Below are 19,987 nucleotides of genomic sequence, written 5' to 3' on the forward strand. Positions count from 1 at the left end.
TTAAGAGCTCTCTCTGGGACAAGGGACTGGACTGTCCTTTACTCAGGGGAATGCTAGGTACCTGGACATAGTTTTAATGCCCAGACCTCTGCTGGTTTCGCGTCTCTCCTCCTTCCCCTCTATTAAGTCTCCACCCATGTGATTTAGACCACGTTCTGTCCAGAGCAACGCAAACTGCTCTTTTCGAAGGTCCAGATCAGCCAGTGACTTTAAATCAATCTCTGCCCTCTCCCCTAAGGTGCTTGTCAAGGCATTTCCCAGAACAAAGGCAGCTTCTTCCTTAAGGGCTTTGAAACCAGCAGTTGAGATAACAATTTCACCTCCTAACATTTATCATTATAACAGATTCCAAAAATGCTTTCTATAACTTTGATGTGGGGAAATAGTTTTGAATTGTGGGGGGTGGGGGATGGGGGGGATGACAACATAGTTACAGATACAATCATAAAGAAAATTCAGAATGACCTAGAAAGAAGGAGATAAAATTCTCTGAGAATCTAAGTAACTCTTTCTCATAGCTCAGTCACAGAAGATGAGAACCTGTGGATGCCTTCCAGGCTAATGTGGTTTGATGGAACAAGACCCCCTGAAAGGCTTCCATGAACCCTAAAAATACTTTGCTCAACAGACAGCAGGACGCTGTGTTTGTGAATCTGTACTGAGGCACTACATTATAGCTGGTAGTAGGAGTAAGTGCAGAGGCTCTTCAACTCAGGGGAAGCCTCACTGGAGGAGGAGAGAGAGAACGCTGAGAGGGGGATTGGACAAAATGCACTCAGGGTCCTCTTTCCTCCATCCGGGCTCCACCTTCCACAGTTTCAGAACCTGAGAAGAGGGTACTCAAATTTGAAACCCAGCAGTGGATAGAACCTGTCAGAAAGATAGCGAGCTCAAGATCTAAGCACCTCCCTGAACACCTTCACCCGGTGACTGAGTCCAAAGACAAGAGTCTGTTGGGGGGGGGGCATATCAATAGCTCAAAATGAGTGTTTCTAGAGACAGCAGAGGGAGAAATGAGATACAGGGGGATCCAAGACAAGAGAGAACTCATCAGTATGAGGAGAGAAGTTTAAAGTCAAGAAGGGTGGAGACACAAATGGCCTTTTAGCTTTGACTGAGCATTAATTCCTGGATGGCAATTACCTAACTTTATGTCAGAACCTTGGGAGGAGAAGATGAGGAAGTGTGGTATTGTTGCCTTTTGTCCAGGTGAGGGTTGCTAAGCCCTTCCTCAAGCTGAACAGATTCCTGCCTTTTCCTTGAAGGGCTTTTTATATTGCCACATATGCTAAGAGCACATGATCTTTCTTAGGCTTAATACCCGACTCTTTTCCTAGTCCAGGCTCAGCATTTTCCATTCATGTCCTGCTGCACGAGAGCTTCCCAGGGGTGACTGCACGTGGTCTTGGAGGTTCCTCTGTCCTGGAATTTACCGTGCATTTCCATAATCATTGAATTTTTAAAAATTTCTTTCCTCTCTTTTGTATGATCTCTCACAGCCTGTGCCATCTCTCCAGTTGTTTAGCCAGAACACATAGTTTAGACTAAATGGCTGCTGAATTGATTTGATTCTGTGGTTGGCATCCAACCAAATGCTGAAGTGCACAGCACGGTAAACAGCCAGATCACACTAGTGAATGAAAACCTGTATGTTTGGTCTCAACCAGAGTCACCTGAGACAAAAATTCCTACCTCAGAGTCCATACAATGGCTGTCTTGAGAATGGTTATTACAATGATGGTGAAATGAGTTCACCACCATTTTAATAACACCTATCACTTTTTTTCAGCCCTGGGCAATTTCCTTAATTATCTGAGCCTGGCATCCTTAAGTGTAAAATGGGAATAAATAAAATTTCTTCCTGAAGTTGTTGTGAGGATTCACATGTAAGAAGGCCTAAGCAAACAGCTGGCAGGGTATTGCACAGAAGCTCAACAGTGTCATGTCCCCTTTATTTCCTCTTTAGGGTGGCTATAGTTCTCCTTAGGGCAGTCCTGGTTACAGTTGCTATGGCCTCCTTTTGTAATTATCCCCACTGTACTCTTTTATCCAAATTGGCACTCTGGTTGGGATGATAAATTACACTGTTGCTCTATTAATGAGCCTGCTGCTGCTGCCAGTGGTGCAGACTTGACTTCTGGTAAAATGACAGCTGGGGACCTTATTTTGAAATGAGATAACACGTGCAGAGGAGAAAAGTCTTCTTGGGACTTTGAAAGTCATCATCCAAGGTAGGGGTATAAAGCACCAACCGTTGCAGCCATACGTCACTTACGTACATCTAGAAGCAAGTCCAAATGTCACTAGCCATGAGTGGCAGGCAGAGGTTTAGGGGCAGAGACTTGTGGTTCTTGGTGTTTGTTTATTGATTGTTTGATACTTGTGGTTCTTTGCATTTGCTTTTTTTATTGATGGATTGATTGATTGATACAGGATCTTAATTCTTTGGGCAATTGAGGGTGAACTTGAACCCCTGGTGCTCCTGCCTCCACTTTCCAAATGTTTTGCTTTAAAACACTCACTCCATTGCCCCTTATCTACGCCCCAGCACTTCTAGAATCTCAGCAGTCTGTTTACACATTTCCCACCTGGGAGTCAAATTACTTCCACTCAGCAGTTGATGAACCTTCCATCTCTTTAACACGTAGGTTAAAGCACTGCCTGTTGGACTGGAAAAGAAACCTCTTTCTAGGCTTACGGTTTTCTCATCTGTTGCTACCCATGCCTGTCTTTCTTATGAAGGGGACCACATCTTGGTGTCATTCTACCTTTTCCCCAGCACCAGTGCCTGCCACTTGTCAGATACGTGAGACCTCTGTTGAATGAGTAAGTGGTGGACTGAGTGAGTTGTCCAGAACTGCTATTGCACAGAGTGGCCTTTGAACTACTCGGTCTTCCTTGACACCTATGCACACAGGGCTAGATTCCTCTGGAAGTCGTTTCTGGAAGTGGGTGGCCTTGGAACAAGATTTCTCAATGATTTTGTTAAGATTTCTTTAAGCTTATATCAGGAGAGTTGGCCATTACTCTCAGGAAACTGAAAGGAAAACATTAGTTCCTGACGAAGTCCGATATTGATTTGCAGTCCTTCAAAGTCGTTCAAAAATAATCATATCTGTTTTGATGATAAAGAAGGAAGACAAGCTTGCACGAATGAGGGAAGAGCTGCTTGAGTGAGGTAACCAGGAATAAGAAGTATTTGTCCATGTACAAATAGATTACACACCTGCTTTGCTCATCAGGATTGGCCAGGGTATCATGAGTCTAACTTGGTGCTCATGGAATCCCAGGGACATCTCTGTCTTGCATTTTGTTGTATACAGCCCATGTTAGTTAGGGTTTTGCTTAGGACAGAAGCCATTATAGGTATTTCAAGTAGAAAGAAGTCTGACACAGGAAATGGGAAACTGCACATGCCCTGGAAGTTGCTTCCTCCTTTCAGGAGCTACTAACAAAGTGCTCAGGTTTTAGGAGCTTCCTCTTGCCTGGGTAGCTGTGGCTCCAATGTGAGATATTCCCATGGGACTGTGGTTACAAATCCAAAAATTTATAGCACCCTAAAGGGTAATTCTTAAGGTGATAGTCCCAATGTCTGCCTTCTGTTAATGCTCATGTGCCTATAAACGATGGTAACATGAAAACGTCAAAACTCACTCAAAAGTCTTTGTTCATCAGAACTGTGCAGATCCATACTAGAAAGTGATCCTGGGAAAAGAGATTCCAGAATATTCCTCTTATTGAATGAGATAAAGATCCTGTTGAATTGATCACAGAGAATCTTGCACATAGGTCTATTTCAGCCATCCATCCATCTGTCCGTCTATCCGTCCATCTGTCCATCCATCCATCCCTCTATCCATTCATCCATCCATCCCTCTATCCATCCATCCATCCATCCATCCATCCATCCATCCATCCATCCATCCATCCATCCATCTGTCCCTCCGTCTGTCTGTCCACCCATCCATCAATGGTTACTAAGATGCAGCTATATACCTGAATCTGCAGTTGCCCCGGTCTTCTGTTTAAAATTTTTGAACATGGTCTTTTTCAACTATTTTCTATCTCCTACCACTTGTATAATAAATAATTCTAGACACATAGGTAGATGTACCCTGATGGCCCCTCACTATAGCTGGGAGAGTTTGTCTGTTGTTTTCAGTGAAAAAAAGAGTGGAGAGAGAAATATAATGTATATATCTGTCTGTATTGATGGATGTTTACACATAGGCCATGTATTCTTTAGTATTTAAACACTTACTTCATCATTGTTTTGATAAACAATTTATTGACATTTTTGGTTTATCTTACTGTTATTTTTTATTTTATCTTTTATATAGTGTTATTTTTATATTTCTTTTCTTGGTATTATTTTATAGATAATTGAATACAATTTTATTTATAAATTTGTAGTAGTTGAGGAATACATAAATGGGTTTATTACTTATTTATTGTGAAGTTATTATTTGTTAAATCACTGTTTTAGTGCTGGATGTTTAGATTGTTCCTGGCACTTGTAATTGCTCCATTGTTCTTTTTCCTATGGAAATTGGCTGTAAGCCTGGCTTCGGAGGATGTTTGGGGTTTTTCCCTCTTCCTGCCCTTGATATGGGCAAGAGGTCTGGAGGGTGTTGTCAGTCCACAGACCCACTCTTAGTGTTTGTATGAGGCTGGAAATGTTTAATCCAACTCACCATGTCCTTAATTAGTATAGAGAAGAAAATCCAGGCCTGGGTGAGAAGAGGAAGCTGGCTTTCCAGTCCTAGCTTCTGTGAGACAAGGAGAAGGTGACCTCGCCTCTTTGAGCTCTGGCTTCTCTCATTCCTTGGATGTCTACAGCTCTGCTTCTTCACCTTCCTCTCCCTCCTAGCATACTCTCTTCTGAGGGTCCCCCGTATCATGCTGCTCCCATTCTGCCTTTTCAGGCTCAGTCTTCCTGCATGTGGTCTGTGACTCAGTGCAGTGTGGCTGTCTCCTGTACCACCCTGGTTCTACCTGGCACTACTCACTCCCCTTGCAATGCCTTTCTTCCCTACTCTGGGACGGTATTTAGGTTGTTAGATGCTTGTGCTGCTGGGGTCCCCTTCCACTCTTACTTTGCTTTCTTCCTATCATAGCATAGAACTATGGCTCACACCCTCTTGCTCTACAGTGCCTCCTCTAGGAAAGGGCCGCCTTAGCTCTGTTGACTAAACCCAGAGGTCTTTACTGTGCTGTTTTACACTGTCTACTCTTCTGATCTCCCTTCAGGGCCTTTATGTGCCACCCGTCTATAGCACAAGATAGATGTTCCATGTTGTTGGAATATGCAAATAAAATACGTTGTTGAGGGCAAGCTTGCTTTTCACTGATAAATCTGGATCTGGCAGAATAAGCACAAGTCCACCTTCCTTGATTGAAAAACAGGAAAGTGACTTGCAGCTGTTTCCTTTCCCTCCATGGCAGCACAGGATACACATGGCCAGTGTGGGGTTCCAGGGTTCTTTCCTTATCAGTGATACCCATTGCTAGCTCCTCTTGAAATGGTAATAAGAGCTTTTCCTCTGGGGTATCTGCTTCATTCAGAATGATCTCCATCTTCACCGTGCAGTGAGTGTTACCTGGATGCCTCTGAAGTCCTCTGAGGGGGATCTTTATTCACCCGCCTCAACACCAACTCCATCTGCCCTTGTGTCTTGCTTTAAACAAAGATATTTTTCCCATTACACCTCCCTGTAAGGAAGAGGATGTAGGAACAAAAAGATCCTCTGCTGCCATCCTTTTGGGATAAATTTTGCACACATTTGAACAGAGGGAAAGATCACACCCAGAGAACTCTATTAAGCTTTCCGAAGAACAAATGAATAAATGTCAAAGGGAATAAAAGAAGAAGTAAGGTTTAAACACGAGTCTGTTTCCAAATTCCTTGTCAGTTCACAACGCTGGCTTCTCAAGCCAGGTTCTTTGCTAAAAAATGCTTTACGTATTATTCTGGTTTCAGTTTCCATGACAAATCTCTGACAAAAGCAGTTTGGGGGAGAGAGGGGCTTATTTTGGCCTATGGTTCCAGGTTCCAGTTTCTCATTGAAGGGAGGTCGGGTGGAGAATATAAGCAGCTAGTGACATTGCATCCACTCTCAGATGCAGAATAAAACACACAGGCCTGCCGGGCGGTGATGGCGCACGCCTTTAATCCCAGCACTCAGGAGGCAGAGGCAGGCGGATCTCTGGGAGTTCGAGACCAGCCTGGTCTACAACAGCTAGTTCTAGGACAGGCTCCAAAACCACAGAGAAACCCTGTCTCAAAAAACAAAAAAAAACCCAACCAAACAAAAAAAACCACCACCACCAACAAAAACCACACAGGCCCATGCTGCCTGCTTGCTTCCTACGCATGCTCAGATATCTTTACTCACTGTGGTTCAGGTTAGGGTCCCTGCCCAGGCAATACTGCATCCCACAATAATTATCAGCCGAGGCAATCCTCCACAGACATGCCCACAGGTCTGTCTGACTTGGACAATTCTGCAAGTTAGGTTTCCTTCTCTTGCTTCTGGGCTCTGTCAAGCTGATAGTTAAAACTAACCAGCACACATATTCAAACGGACCCTTGTAAAACCTATGAGGCACAGCACTAGACCTACTTTGCACTATGATGAGGAAACCAGGACACAAGCTGGTATAGCTCCCATAAGATCAAAGGATCACCTGAGGACTTAATGATGTTGATGCCTTTTCCTCCATACCGTGGTGTTTCTTCACTCACCCAAAGACAGGGAGGGGTTCAAGCCGCCATAATGTAATGATGCCCAAGAAGGAATAATTTGAGACAACTCTCACTTGCTACCCAAGCCCTAGAAGGAAGACTCTACAAACACTGCCTCGCCCTCCTGAAATCTCTCTCAGGGAATCCCAGGCTCTGTTATGATGGGCACTTCACGGTATTTGGCAGAATATGTTATTGTTAGATTTTCAATGGATGCTGACATTTAAATAGGCTGCAGGGGAAAGGAACCTCTATCTACTGTTCAAGAAAATGTAAATTAATGCAGCCACTAAAGGAAATAGAATGAAGGTTGTGTGGGATGCCCTTCTGTGTGCTGTGAATATGTGTTGCTTTTATTGGTTGCTGAAAAATACTGCTTTGGCCAATGACAGGGCAGAATGTAGCAAGACAGGAAATACAAGCAGAGATGCAGGTAAAGAAGGGTGTGGCTGAGAAAGAAGCCAGAAAGTTACCAGAACACAAGATATACTAGAGAGCAGGTAATGCCACAGAGCCACATAATGATACACAGATTATTAGGGATAGATTGGTTTATTTGTAAGAGCTAACCAACAATAGCCATTGGCCAAGCAATTACGATTAATATTAAGTCTCTAAATGATTATTTTATAAGTGGCTGCAGGAACCAGCTGGCAGGAGAGAAACTAGCCTAGTGGGACTGGGCAGCACAAGAAAACTTTGGCTTTTTTTTTTTAGAAGGTTCCTCAAAAACTAAAATTCTAACTACTGGTGATATAATTGCTTCTCCCCACATACAGACTTAAGGGAATCAAAGTCAGTGCACAATAGAGATACCAATACATCCATGTTTATCTATCTCAGTGATTTACAATACCCAAGTTATAGAATTAATTTATGTGTCCATTAATAGATGATTGATATCTATTAATGAGATACAAATATAAATGTACTGTAATAAAATTGCTTGAGAACTGAACAAGCAAGAGCAAGATTGATAATTCATGGTTTAGAAACTAATCCCTGTAGGCATCTGTTTGTGCTTCATTTTTATCTATCTTTGAAAACTTTTCCATATCTTGATGAAATTATCGGCATCCTCTGAATATCAAAGAGAGACTGTAAATGTGTTTCCTTTGTAACTGAATTATAGTTGAATGTAGGCAGTGACATGCTGATCCGTCTCACTGCTCATATATCCATGGTTACACATTGCACACTGATTTCTGCTCTAAATCATTTAACTACCTGTGGGAAAATTTCTTGACACCTTAAGAGCAGATGTAAGAGAAGTGCGTGGAGAATGATGGGAGAGAGTTGGGTTCTTGCAGAGAGAGGGGAGGAAGCTTGCAAGGCTTTTCAGCTCTGTCTTCTTCAGTCATGACTGGTGAACAGGCAAATGAAGGAGATGGAGGCTTTGGAATCTCACAACTCCTTAGGAGAGACGAGAGACAAGAAAGCACTCGACTTTCAGGGGTTTAGTCTAAGCAATCAGCTTCTCATAGCTGTCACATGGCTGATGCAGATTGAGGGCAGTTTTCCTCTGGTCCAGTTCTATCCTTGGGTCAAGGGAACTGATAACCGACAAGGACCCATGTCTTGCCTCATGTCCTCAGATACCAAGGAATGACTTGATTGTGTAGGAAATGTACTCAAGCTGGAAAGTAAATCTATAATCATGATGGGTTTGCATGATTTGCTCCATAATTTCCACAACTCTTGTTGTATGTCAGTGATTCTTGCTAGAATGATAGACAGTTAGTAACTAAACAGCATCTGTCCCAGCCTAAGGCTGCAGCGTGGGTAGAAAGCTCCTAGAATCAGGCATAGTTGTGGATTTGGAGATTCTGTGATACAATATAACCTGCCTGTTGCTACATACACGTTTCTTTTGTGCCAACTAGAATTTATTGGGCCATTTTCCAATAAAAGAGGAGTAATTTTTCCCCACAGAGAAAAATCCTATATGTGCAGTCTTGATTCTGAAGATGTAAGGCAGAGGTAGTGTTCTTGGACCTGAAATTGGATCATCAAAGCACTTTAGGTAAGAGGGATGCTTAAGTCATGTCTCTCTCGGGATTTCACTTGATTTACTTCGAGGATGTTAAGAGGCTTAATTGCCCTGTGAATACTTAGCCTGTGCTAGCTATTCTTAAGGCACCCCTTTTTAGTAATTCCCAGCTACCAAAGAGCAAGGGGCTAGAGAATTCCTATCAAGGCTTCCCTGAAGCACTGTCCACTCATATTCATGTATTATGAGTCCTAGGTGTGAAACTCTGATGTGCTGGAAACGGTTTCATGATAAATAAATAGGTAAATACTGTTTCCTATACTTTCAGTGGCATAAAGGTGTACTTTCACCTTGACCAACTTCAAGTTCCTGACATCGAGTCATTTGACTATACAGGGAGGTGGGGAGGCACAAGCTGAAGCTGCCATGACTGTCAGAGCCCTCTGGAGTGAAGCCACCTACACCATAGAGTCAAGCAAGATGCTTCTCTGGGATGGAAGCTGGAAGCATTAGAGAAATCTGTTATTAAACTGTATAAACCTTAATTGATAGTCAGATGTTGATCTTTATTTTCTTTCTTTTCCCCCTCTGAGTCATTACTGCATCCTTGAGCGAATCCCTTTTATAGCCAGGAGGGATTCAGGTGAGGTGAAACACCTCCTCACAGCTAACACCACCAGTCTATGCCTGGGAGCGCAGAATCCATGAAGGACCGACGGCTGCCCCTCCTGTCTCCAAAAGCCTTTTCCATTTTTACCTCTGATAACGTAAGGGAGATGGAAGGTTTTTCCCTAAAGAAGCTTTGGAAGAATCTCTGAGATAATGAGCCCCATCTCCATCCTTCTCCCACAGCCCCACCTCTAATCCCACATTATCATCACTCTTGATTTTCATTATCAGATTTCCCTTCTGTGTGGGATGTGGTCTGTGTGCAAATTGTCTGGGATCTTTGAGGAAAGTGAGATGGCAGGGCCAGGAATATATGGAAGCTCATAGAGGCATTTAACGAGCCTGTCAGCTGATGACTGGGATTGAGTGTGTCTGAGTCATTCTCTGAAGTACATTCTCTCTCTGTAGCAGAACTATGGTAATGTATATGAAAATACACAGAGATACATACATACATACATACATACATACATACATACATACAGATATACATACATACATACAGAAATACATGCACACATGAGGCATGAAACCAAAAAAGGTCTATGGTAGGCAAGAGGCACAGAGCTAAAATTTTTCAGTGGCTTCTTTCTGTATGACTCAGAGCCTGTGGCTTTTTCTTACATTTGAAAGCTATCTGGGAAAAAATATAGACAGATTAGCAAAAGAGCTTACACATACTTAGCAAAGCGTAAAATATTTACCATTTGTTCCTTTCACAGAGTAAGTTGAGTGCATCTCAGAAAGTGTTGAAAAAGGCCAAGCACATCTGGAATGCGAGTCCATGGGCCAGATGCTGGTGTATACAGTTGTGACAGGCAATTAAGCAGCACCGTTATGCGCACCGTGTTTAATTAGGAGCCTGAAAAATACTCTAAATATTTCTCATCTCATGAAGCCTTGGCACAGCTAACATGGTAGTGTGCTCTGATAATCTCTAAAATGGCTGTATTTCTCCATCTTGTCTGAAGAGGATTCCCATTTTCTTTATTTTATGAAGCATGTTTGGGAGTCAGTGTGCTCTGGAATATGACAATCTGGTTCTCTGAGCCATTGCTGCATTTTAATAGGCTTCTTTCTCCTGGCCACCCCATGCCTTCAGTCGACTCCTTCGGTCCTTCTGTTCCTGTCTTCTAGAATCAACCCACCATCTCTTCCATTGGTCACAGTCTCTCTCTCCACTACTCTTAGAGCATTTAGTCTTCATTCAATAAAAATCTCTACTTTCTGAAACTCTTTTTTTTAAAGTTTTTATTGTGCCACTCTTAATAAAGGAAGCGATCTCAAGAAAACATGTTTTCTTATGATCTGTAAGATTGTATTTTTTTTAATATGGAAATGTTACTTAGAAATTTTCTAGGGAAAAAATTTCTTAGGCGTATACTGAATAATTCACTGACTAATTAAAAAGGAACTATTAAAGGCAATTTAACCTCATTTTTGTAACATGTAACAAGGAAAAATAATTTATAGAAAGATGAGAAAAGACTTTTTTTTTCTGCCTCAGTTCATCCACTGATGTGGTGGGAACCCTGGGAAGTTCAAGGTTCTACAATGCTGTCCAAGAAAATGGTAATTTGTCAGATGCTCCTTCAGGTCCCTCATAGCTTCAACAGTCTGTCCAGAATGTTCTAAGATTGCAGAAGTCTAAGAAAAGATTTAGGGAAACAAGACAAGCGACTCCATTCTATTAGATTTGTATCTGGGTTTTTTGTTTTTGTTGTTGCTTGTTTGTCTGACAGCATATACCAGTTATTGCTTAATAATGATCACAATACAGCTTTATCAAAAATATAATAGTTGATGCTAAATTCTGTTTGGTAGACAAGAATTCCTGTTTTCACACAGCAACAGATTAAGAATCAAAGGTTCCCATAATCCTGTTAAGTACATTTTCTTCTCCATGAGCGAGCTGGCAGGCCTTTGATCATGGACTTGGGCAGAATATTAGTACTTCCATGCCCTTCAGAAAGCCCCAGCTGTCTGAGGCATCCTGCCCCAGAGGTCCCTCAAATCTGATTTGATCACTCTTAATTTACTTCTCAGACAGAGCTATTGATTGTGGGAGTGGAAAGGGCCGCTTTTCACTTCACACGGAGGTCATGAGCTTCAATTTCGTAAATTCTTATTTACTGTAACAGATGCTAGTGGCGTGCACGCTGCCGTCAGTGCCTACTCAGCCCCTAAATTCTCCCATCATTTCTGCTTTCCCAGCATGCTTCTCTAGAAAGTTTCATGTTTTCCTCAGACTTCGGTCCTTTCATCCTTTTCAATACAGAAAGGGCTCATGGTTTTCTTCTTTCTCACTTCTAAGCCACAAAAGCCCCCAGATAGTCTCTTTGCATCATCGATTCTTTGAACATTACTAGAAAGCTTGCTTCTCTGTAAGATGCTATGATCCAGGGATAGTTCTCACGCTTCGAGACATTCCTTTCCCGGTGGGAGTTAGTAGGATGAGCAGACCCAGGAGTTCGTACTTGACAAGTCTGTGAGTACAAGAGAAGCATTTCCAATCAGATGAAGATGATAATCAGGTGAACTTCATAGTGAAGGAGATTTGTGAGTTCTGCCTGAAAAGTCTCGTCAGAGTTTGTTAGGACAATGGGAGGACCAACACTTCATTCAGAAGGAACCATCAATGGGAACCCGTGAAGCCATAAGAAACGGTGGCATGATCAGAAAGTGTGGGGGATTGGAAGGAAGGTAGAGAATCTAGATGCCGGCAGAGGATCTGTGGAGCTGGGAACTGTCTTACTCCCTGGACTGCTGTCCCCAGGACTACAGGCCTGTTCTTTACGAATTCCCCCTTTTGAGTCATCCTCTCTGTAACTTCTCTTTCAATCTAAAGAGATTTTCAGTGTATCTTCAACACTGGATGTACGCATGCATTGCGCGCGCAACACACACACACACATACACACACACACACACACACACTGTCACTCACTCAGCTTTATCTTGTACCTTCTTCTGCTCTGTACCTCATTTTCAAGGTTCTCAGAAAGGCTATTTTCCCTCATTTCCTATTCTCTCTATCCTGGCATAATATGCTTAAGAAAGAAAAGGAATGAGAATGGGTGTATTTGGGTGCATCCTTGTCCGAGTACCCCCAATCCACAGGCAGTGTAATAGCATGTAGAGTCAAAGCCTCTGGGAGGCAGTTTGGTTGGTCATGAGGGCAAAGTCATTACGAATGACACTTATGTACTTAAAAAATAGCCTTTGCGAACCTCCTTACCCCTTCTACTGTGAGAAAGCACAATGCGAAGATGGCCGTTTCCGACCCAGGAGACAGTCCCTCATCGGACACTGTGCCCACCAGCACTTTGATCTTGGGGTTCAGAGCCTCTAAAACTAAGAAATGCGTTTCTGTTCCTCATACAGCATTCCATTGTCTTGTGCTGCTGCAGCAGCCTGTGTGGACGGCAACATCATCGACTCATCATTTTAATATAACCCTATGAGTCCATTTTCATTGCTTTGCTCTCCATTTTTTGCAGCTCGTGAAGGTTCATATCTTCCTTGAATATGAATGGCGATGACTAGCCTGTTTTTAAGATGAATGAAAAGTTTCCTCACAAAGAAATGTACAGAGGGAAGAGGGGATGAGAGGTCATGTGCTACCACACTTGCTCTATGGTCTGATTTAGACAGTGTGTATTTGGGTCTATAAACATCAGGTCTTCCTGGGCCCTGTCTGCACCATTTGTCTTCATTTCCTACTGCTGTGTCTTAGAACCAATCAAAACAAGGAAACAAATGTGTTGCTTACAGCTACTCAAGTAAGTACTGCTCTTTACTCTCAAAGATGCTTAAACATGAGCGTCATGAAGTGTAGTTCATGGGCAAATGCCCTGAACCTGAAATATGTGGTTTCCTATGCCTAGTGGCTTACACAGCATAATACAAATGCAAGCAGTAGGTTAACCTGAAGCAGTCTCTGGCATGTCCTCCGTGGTTCTTCATCACCTCTCAAGCAGAACGGCTGAGAACTGGGAATGGCTTCCAGTATGCCCTTGACTCTTTTGTCCTCCATCAATTATTGCCATATTCAGCTGTTAATAGTGTAGGGGATTTTGCATATTCCTGAAGAAGTTATCATTTCACTGAACACTAGATTCTCTGATGAATTAGAAACATTTGCACTTTTAGAGTATAAAAGTAAATAAACAACTCCATAAATCTCTTATTTTTGGTGATGGGACTGCGGTCTAGAAAGGGGAGTGTGCTTTAATCGAAGATTTAATGTTAATTTGTCTTTTATTTTCACATCGTGTAGCTGTCCTGTTGGGATAGTAAATCATCTCAACTCCTTTGACCCAAGTGGAATAGACGTTGGTGAAAAATTAGAGCTCTGCTTTCTTAACTTTTAAGGGAATATGGAATCCTGATTTCTCGGAAATTGCAGAAGTGTGAAGATTGCCAACCCTTTTGCCTACTTAGGGGATTAGCTAATTGAGCGGCACAAATTCATCCCATGTAGAGAAGAAATTTTCAACATAAGCAAAATACTTTCCAAATTGTCTAATCAGTTGATTTCTGGGAACAGTTAGATGCAGTAACTGGATCAGCAACAGCACCCTCTCGGTCTTTCAGCAGCCACAAGAGGCTGTTATACCTGTCCTGAACCCTGTCTTAATTATATGAGAGGGACACGGTGTATTATAAAATGGAAGCAAAGTGTCAGCATGGAGGGTTTGAGAGATGCTGAATGGGAGGTTGGAAGTCTTGACCCTACCTAATATGGATGGTAAGATAGTAAGGGTGGGTGTCCAGAAAGCTGGGAGGAATAATGGAGATGGAGCAAATTGTGCTGGGAGAAGTCAAGGTGAAGGTGGCATTGGAGCTGCCCATGGCTTAAGAGTTGGAAGCACTGTTCTGAGGAGATGTACATAGTTAGAGAAACTTACCCTGAGGGGAGACAAGGTTATGATTGGGAAGAACAGCTGAGAGGATCAGGATTGAGAAATCCTGGCAATGTATAAGTTTAGGAAAGGAAGCAATAAACTCCACAATGTCAATAGATTAGAGTTTTCCTGCCGTGGAACAATCCTTTTGTACACTGTGAGGGTGTAGTATTGTCATTGGTGTAAGAAAGCGTCAGTTGGCCAATACCTAGGAGAGGTTAGGTAGGAGGGCTGGACAGAAGGAATGCTGGGAAAAAGAAGGACGGAATCACCAGGAGTTGCCAGCCAGATGCAGAAAGAGCAGGAGGTGAACATACCATGCTGAAAAAAGGTACTGACACATGGTAGAGCATAGATAAGAAGTATGGGTTAATTTAACTTGAAAGAGTTAGTTGGTAACAAGCCCAAGCTATCGACTGAGCATTTATAATTAATAATAAATTTCCCCGTGGTTATTTTGGATCCTACTGGCAGGACAGAGCTGATTGGGGGTCCCAGTTAAAAAATTTGCTCACATTTTTCAGGACTAGACTGTGAGGTATACATTAGCTGAGAGAGAGCTTAAAGAAGCAATTTTGGGATAGACACCAAGCCCCAAAATAAATATTACTTGGGACCAAAGATGTAGTACATGAAATTCTGTTTCTAAATGTTTATGAGATGTATGAGGATTCCATTGTGGAATAAGCCTAGGGTTTCACTGAATTGCACTTTTTTTTTTTTTTGGTTTTTCGAGACAGGGTTTCTCTGTGGTTTTGGAGCCTGTCCTGGAACTAGCTCTGTAGACTAGGCTGGTCTCGAACTCACAGAGATCCGCCTACCTCTGCCTCCCGAGTGCTGGGATTAAAGGCGTGCGCCACCATCGCCCGGCACTGAATTGCACTTGAAGTAACTTGAAGTTGGCTAAATCCTGAAACTCCATATCCTAACCATCATATCTTCAGCCCTTTTTTGATTGTCAGTGGCTGGACACACCATTCTTCAGTTTGTTTAATATAAATTTTAAAATAATTGCATGTTGACTAGATTATTTTAAAATATGAGAAAGGAATATATTCAGAGTTGAGGAATATTTGTTTAACTATGCAAAGATGTGTTGCATCTGTTCATGTTGCAGAATATTTGGTTAACTATCTAAAGATGCGTTGCTGTTTTACCTTGCTGGTTGAAGACACCTGATTAGTCTAATAAAAAGCTGAATGGCCAATAGTGAGGAGGAACTATAGGCAAGACTTCTGGACTCGGAGAGAATGTGAGAGGAGGAATTTAGGCTGGGGAAGAAAGAAAAAGGGACACTAGGAAGATGTCATTAAAAAGTGCTTTTTCTTTTATAGGGTTCTATATGAATCTGCCTTAATTTATTAACCAATTTTTAACCCAGCGCAGTTCTGGTTTAAAAACTAGCTCTGAATCACATCTATTTTACTGATAATAACCTGGGATAGTTGCTGAGAATACCAGTTACATTCTCTCTCCACTGTATTGGACTTTGGATTTCAAAATTCACTGAGTAAGTTTAGCTAGTAACCTCAAAATGTTTTTTGGATAGTTTTTGACAGGTTGATTGCTGATCTAAAGATAGCCTTCTTTGGATCAGGTACTCACACATAGTTCCAGAGGTCGTGGTGAGAGTCTGAGGGTATTGGATGGAAGGTATGGATGCTTGCAGTAGTGAATTTCTCAGGAAAGAGGTGTATACAAGGCTTCTCAGGGTTGGCTTGTGCAGTCTAAACATAGAAGAAAACTATTATAGAATTTACATTGTCATTTCACATATGAGAAGGCTGCCAAGTTTACTGATGTCAAAGTCATGTGTCTCTGTCAGGATTCAGTCCTTGAAGTTGAGGTCAGTGCATTTTGGTTCTGTGATATTGTGTCTTGCTGATATTCCATGGATGTTTTGATCGAACCCTTTGGTTTTGAGCATATTTACCATTGATATTTTGTAGAATAAGTATAGAAAAACAATTTCATCCTATTGAGTAAATACCCATTAAAAAGTGCTTTTTCTTTTATAGGGTTCTATATGAATGTACTTTAATTTATTGACCAGTTTTTAACCCAGTGCAGTTCTGGTTTAAAAACTAGCTCTGAATTACAACTATTTTTACTGATATTAACCTGGGATAGTTGTTGGGAGCTATAGATCCCTGGTCCCTTGACTTTCTCTGTCTGCAGCTGCTCTGAGCACGAGACCTTGATGGAAGGCTGACGAGGCCTGCAGCTGCAAGATCACGAGAACTGGGTGTGGCTAAGGATCCCTGTATAAACTGCCCCTGAGCACAATAAACTGGGCATTGGCATTCTTGTATCAGGATGACCCGTGTCCCTGTCTCTCTGTGTCTCTCTCTGTCTCTCTCTCTCTCTGTGTGTGTGTGTGTGTGTGTGTGTGTGTGTGTGTGTGTGTATGTACGTTCCCAGCTCACGTATGGTCTTGTAGTGACACGGGAGCTATAGGACCATCGGGATTTTACAGGACTGCTCGGGTTTTTAGAGATAGGTTTTTGTGTATAACGTGTATTACTTAGATACGAAAGTGTTTTACCTACTGTCCTTTCATTTTTGGAAAGTTTTATTGATCAGTTCTTCTTCCATTTACCCCTCTTAGTCTTTGCAGTTGTAAAAGTCAGTTTTTCCGACATCGTATTTTAAAGGTAAATTTTTAAATATTTTATTTATTTGTTAGTTTTTCCTGAGGGTGTTTTTAAACCATTAAACGTTTTATTGTTGTTGCTGGTTATTTCTTATTTTAAAAAAACTTAAATATTTCTGGTGCTGGGAATCAAGCACGACCTCGTACACGGTAGGCAGATACAGTGCTGCAGGGCAGAGAGCGAGCTCTGAGCAGTTCCAAGCAGCCTTTTCCTCACATCTGATTTCTGAGGCAGTTTTATGCTGTGAAAGCGTTGCTTGATCTTTCAGTTGATTCTTACACAAACACCTCGGTGTTTTCTCTATTGTCAATTTCAGTGTTGTATTTCTTGGTCACTATTTTTCTGTCACTATTTTCATTATAAACTGGAAAAATAGCAGTCATTTTTACTGCTCTACTTTCTCAAGATAACAAAGAAGAATAAACAAAGAACAAGGTCACAAGTTTTCAGTGAGTGTGGGGAAAACATTCCACATATCTGGGAGAATCTCCCAGAGTGTTCTAACCATGGATGTATCCCAGGATACTACTTGGTGTTTCTTTTCTTTCTCCTTCAAGTTTGCGTCCATCAGAACAGACTCTTTGCCTCTCAAAAGTACAAGTAAGGAGAAAGGAATGGTCCTTACCTTCATGGGTAAGGATCAGGAAAAAATATCTACCCAATGAAGGCAGCCATTGCTGCTTGACTCTATCAGGGGGACAAGGTCTTGCTTCGCTGACCTTGGCTTCTAAAGTCCATGCTGTCTTGGGGTTTGGGCAGGAGATGGAAAGGAGTGACCTTTCACCTTCTTCTGCGTCTATCCAAGTTCTCCTAGGCTTGGAGAAGCTCCCAGGCATTTCTCCATTTCCCCTACAGAGTATAAACCTCCCTGGAGGCTATTCTTGTCTGGAATCCAAGGACTGTGTGTCAATTAAGGCTCTTGGAAGTCAGGATCTCTTGTCTCTCAAATGTCTCCAACTTCAACTTTGGAAATAGTTGTCTTATGTTCCACCCGGTCCAGGAGTGTTACTAAGGCCATGGTGTCCACTGGGATTTGCATCATCAACAACCCCATAGGAACATGGGAAGCATTGGGAAAAACAAGTAAAAATGACTGTAGAGAAGCTGTCATATTTTATAGTAAATTGAGCATCAGATGTTGATTCCAGCTGTGGGACTCTCTGGAAAGATGGTCTGCGGTGTTGTCCTGACATGACCTTCCTCCGGTCTATCTTCAATGAGTTGCAGTGAGTAGAGGGCAGAGGTATAACCCTCGTGAGGCTGCTTCACATGATTGAGCCTGAGATAAAACATCTTCCCTTTTCTCATTTTCCATGAAAACATGAGCTTTAAAATGCAGATCTTCCCCCAAACCGGCGGACATTCGTAAGTGGCTGACCCTTTGAAAGCAAAGTTGTTAACAACCTTATACTTCTCTTTCCAGCTTGGTCCTGATCCTACCTCAGGGTGCCTTGCTTTGGGTTTGACCTTGAACCTTCATACAGTTTCTCAGACACCGGTTATTGAATTAGTTGTGGCTACAGCTCAGGTGATCCTGCTGACCTGAGATGGCTCCCGGTAAAGCTTCTAACGCTTCCATACCACTTCTGGCTCCTGTACCACTCTGAAGGCCACATCCACTACTAGATTTCCTTTAACCTTTGTTTGTGATTTTTTGTTAATAATAAATGGTTTGCCAACCCTTTTGTACCCAGCTTGTATCTTACAGATACAACATAATTATTTCATACCCACTGAAAGAGGAATACAAGAGATTGGAAACTATAAGAGCCTGAAAGGTGTACATCTGAGCCCGTTCATCACATGCTAGCTTGGTGAATATATTTCTGTGTGCTTAAATAAAATAAAGGTGAAAAAACCCAACGCTATGCTGCAGGAATTATGAAGATAGAGTACAATGACGAAGGCTCTTTTTCTTCTCTGATTGGAATTAATTATTTGTGTCTATTATTTTACAGATCTTAATCCATTATTCCTTACCCTGTTTTACCTCAAGGAAGTAAAAGCATTAGGACAAATGGCTAAATGACTTGCAGTAACCACTGACCTTCTGAGAGAGAGAGAATGATGATAGGGCCCAGAACTACTGACTTCTAATCTTGTAGATATTTGCATGTGAGTCACATGTTCTACTTGGTGAGTTCTGAAGGAGAGGCTTGCTTCTACTCTTAAATTCTTAGCGCTTCTTACTTTCCTCTTCTCTAAGACTTTCTTTTTTTATTTTTTTTGGTTTTTCGAGACAGGGTTTCTCTGTGGCTTTGGAGCCTGTCCTGGAACTAGCTCTGTAGACCAAGCTGGTCTCGAACTCACAAGATCCGCCTGCCTCTGCCTCCCGAGTGCTGGGATTAAAGGCGTGTGCCACCATCGCCCGGCTCTCTAAGACTTTCTAATGCCTACTCGTTTTGTCCTGGATCACACTTCCTTTGACACACACTCCACATCTCTGCTCATGGACCTTTGGCTGGTCTTCAGGATAGGTGAGGAGGGCATGGAAAACTTGACTATTGCGCATTTTGTTCACAACACACTGAGTTGTTTGTTGGAGGGATGGGGAGACTTCTTGTTAACCTACTGTCCATGTTCTTCAGACTGTATGCTCTAGAAAGTCAAAGGCTGCAAGTGTTTAGTTCACTGTTATATTGCTGATGGTAATACAATGACTTGTATGCAGTGGATAGTAAATACCTTTGGAGTTAGTTTTCTCTCAGTGACTTTCTTTTGCAAATGAGTAATGTTGTATTGGAAAACTTGGTAAGGGGCTGTAATTAGATGCACATGCGATGTCTTTTCAGTGTCTGATAATAGCTAGGTGCTCAAAAGAACAAATGCAGAAAGGAGGTAGTCCTTCCAACTAACTAACCAGAATGAAAAGCCCTTATAATTGTACTAAAATATATGCGTCAATCCAACCAACAATTTTTCATCTTGTACTATTACATTACCTTGCTATACATTTATTCAACAAGCATCTGTGGAAGTGTTTCTCCATGTCATGTGATAGCCAAGGGATTAGTCAATAAAG

The sequence above is a fragment of the Microtus pennsylvanicus genome, chromosome 18 (assembly GCF_037038515.1).
Source record: "Microtus pennsylvanicus isolate mMicPen1 chromosome 18, mMicPen1.hap1, whole genome shotgun sequence".
NCBI classification, from domain to species: Eukaryota; Metazoa; Chordata; class Mammalia; order Rodentia; family Cricetidae; genus Microtus; species Microtus pennsylvanicus.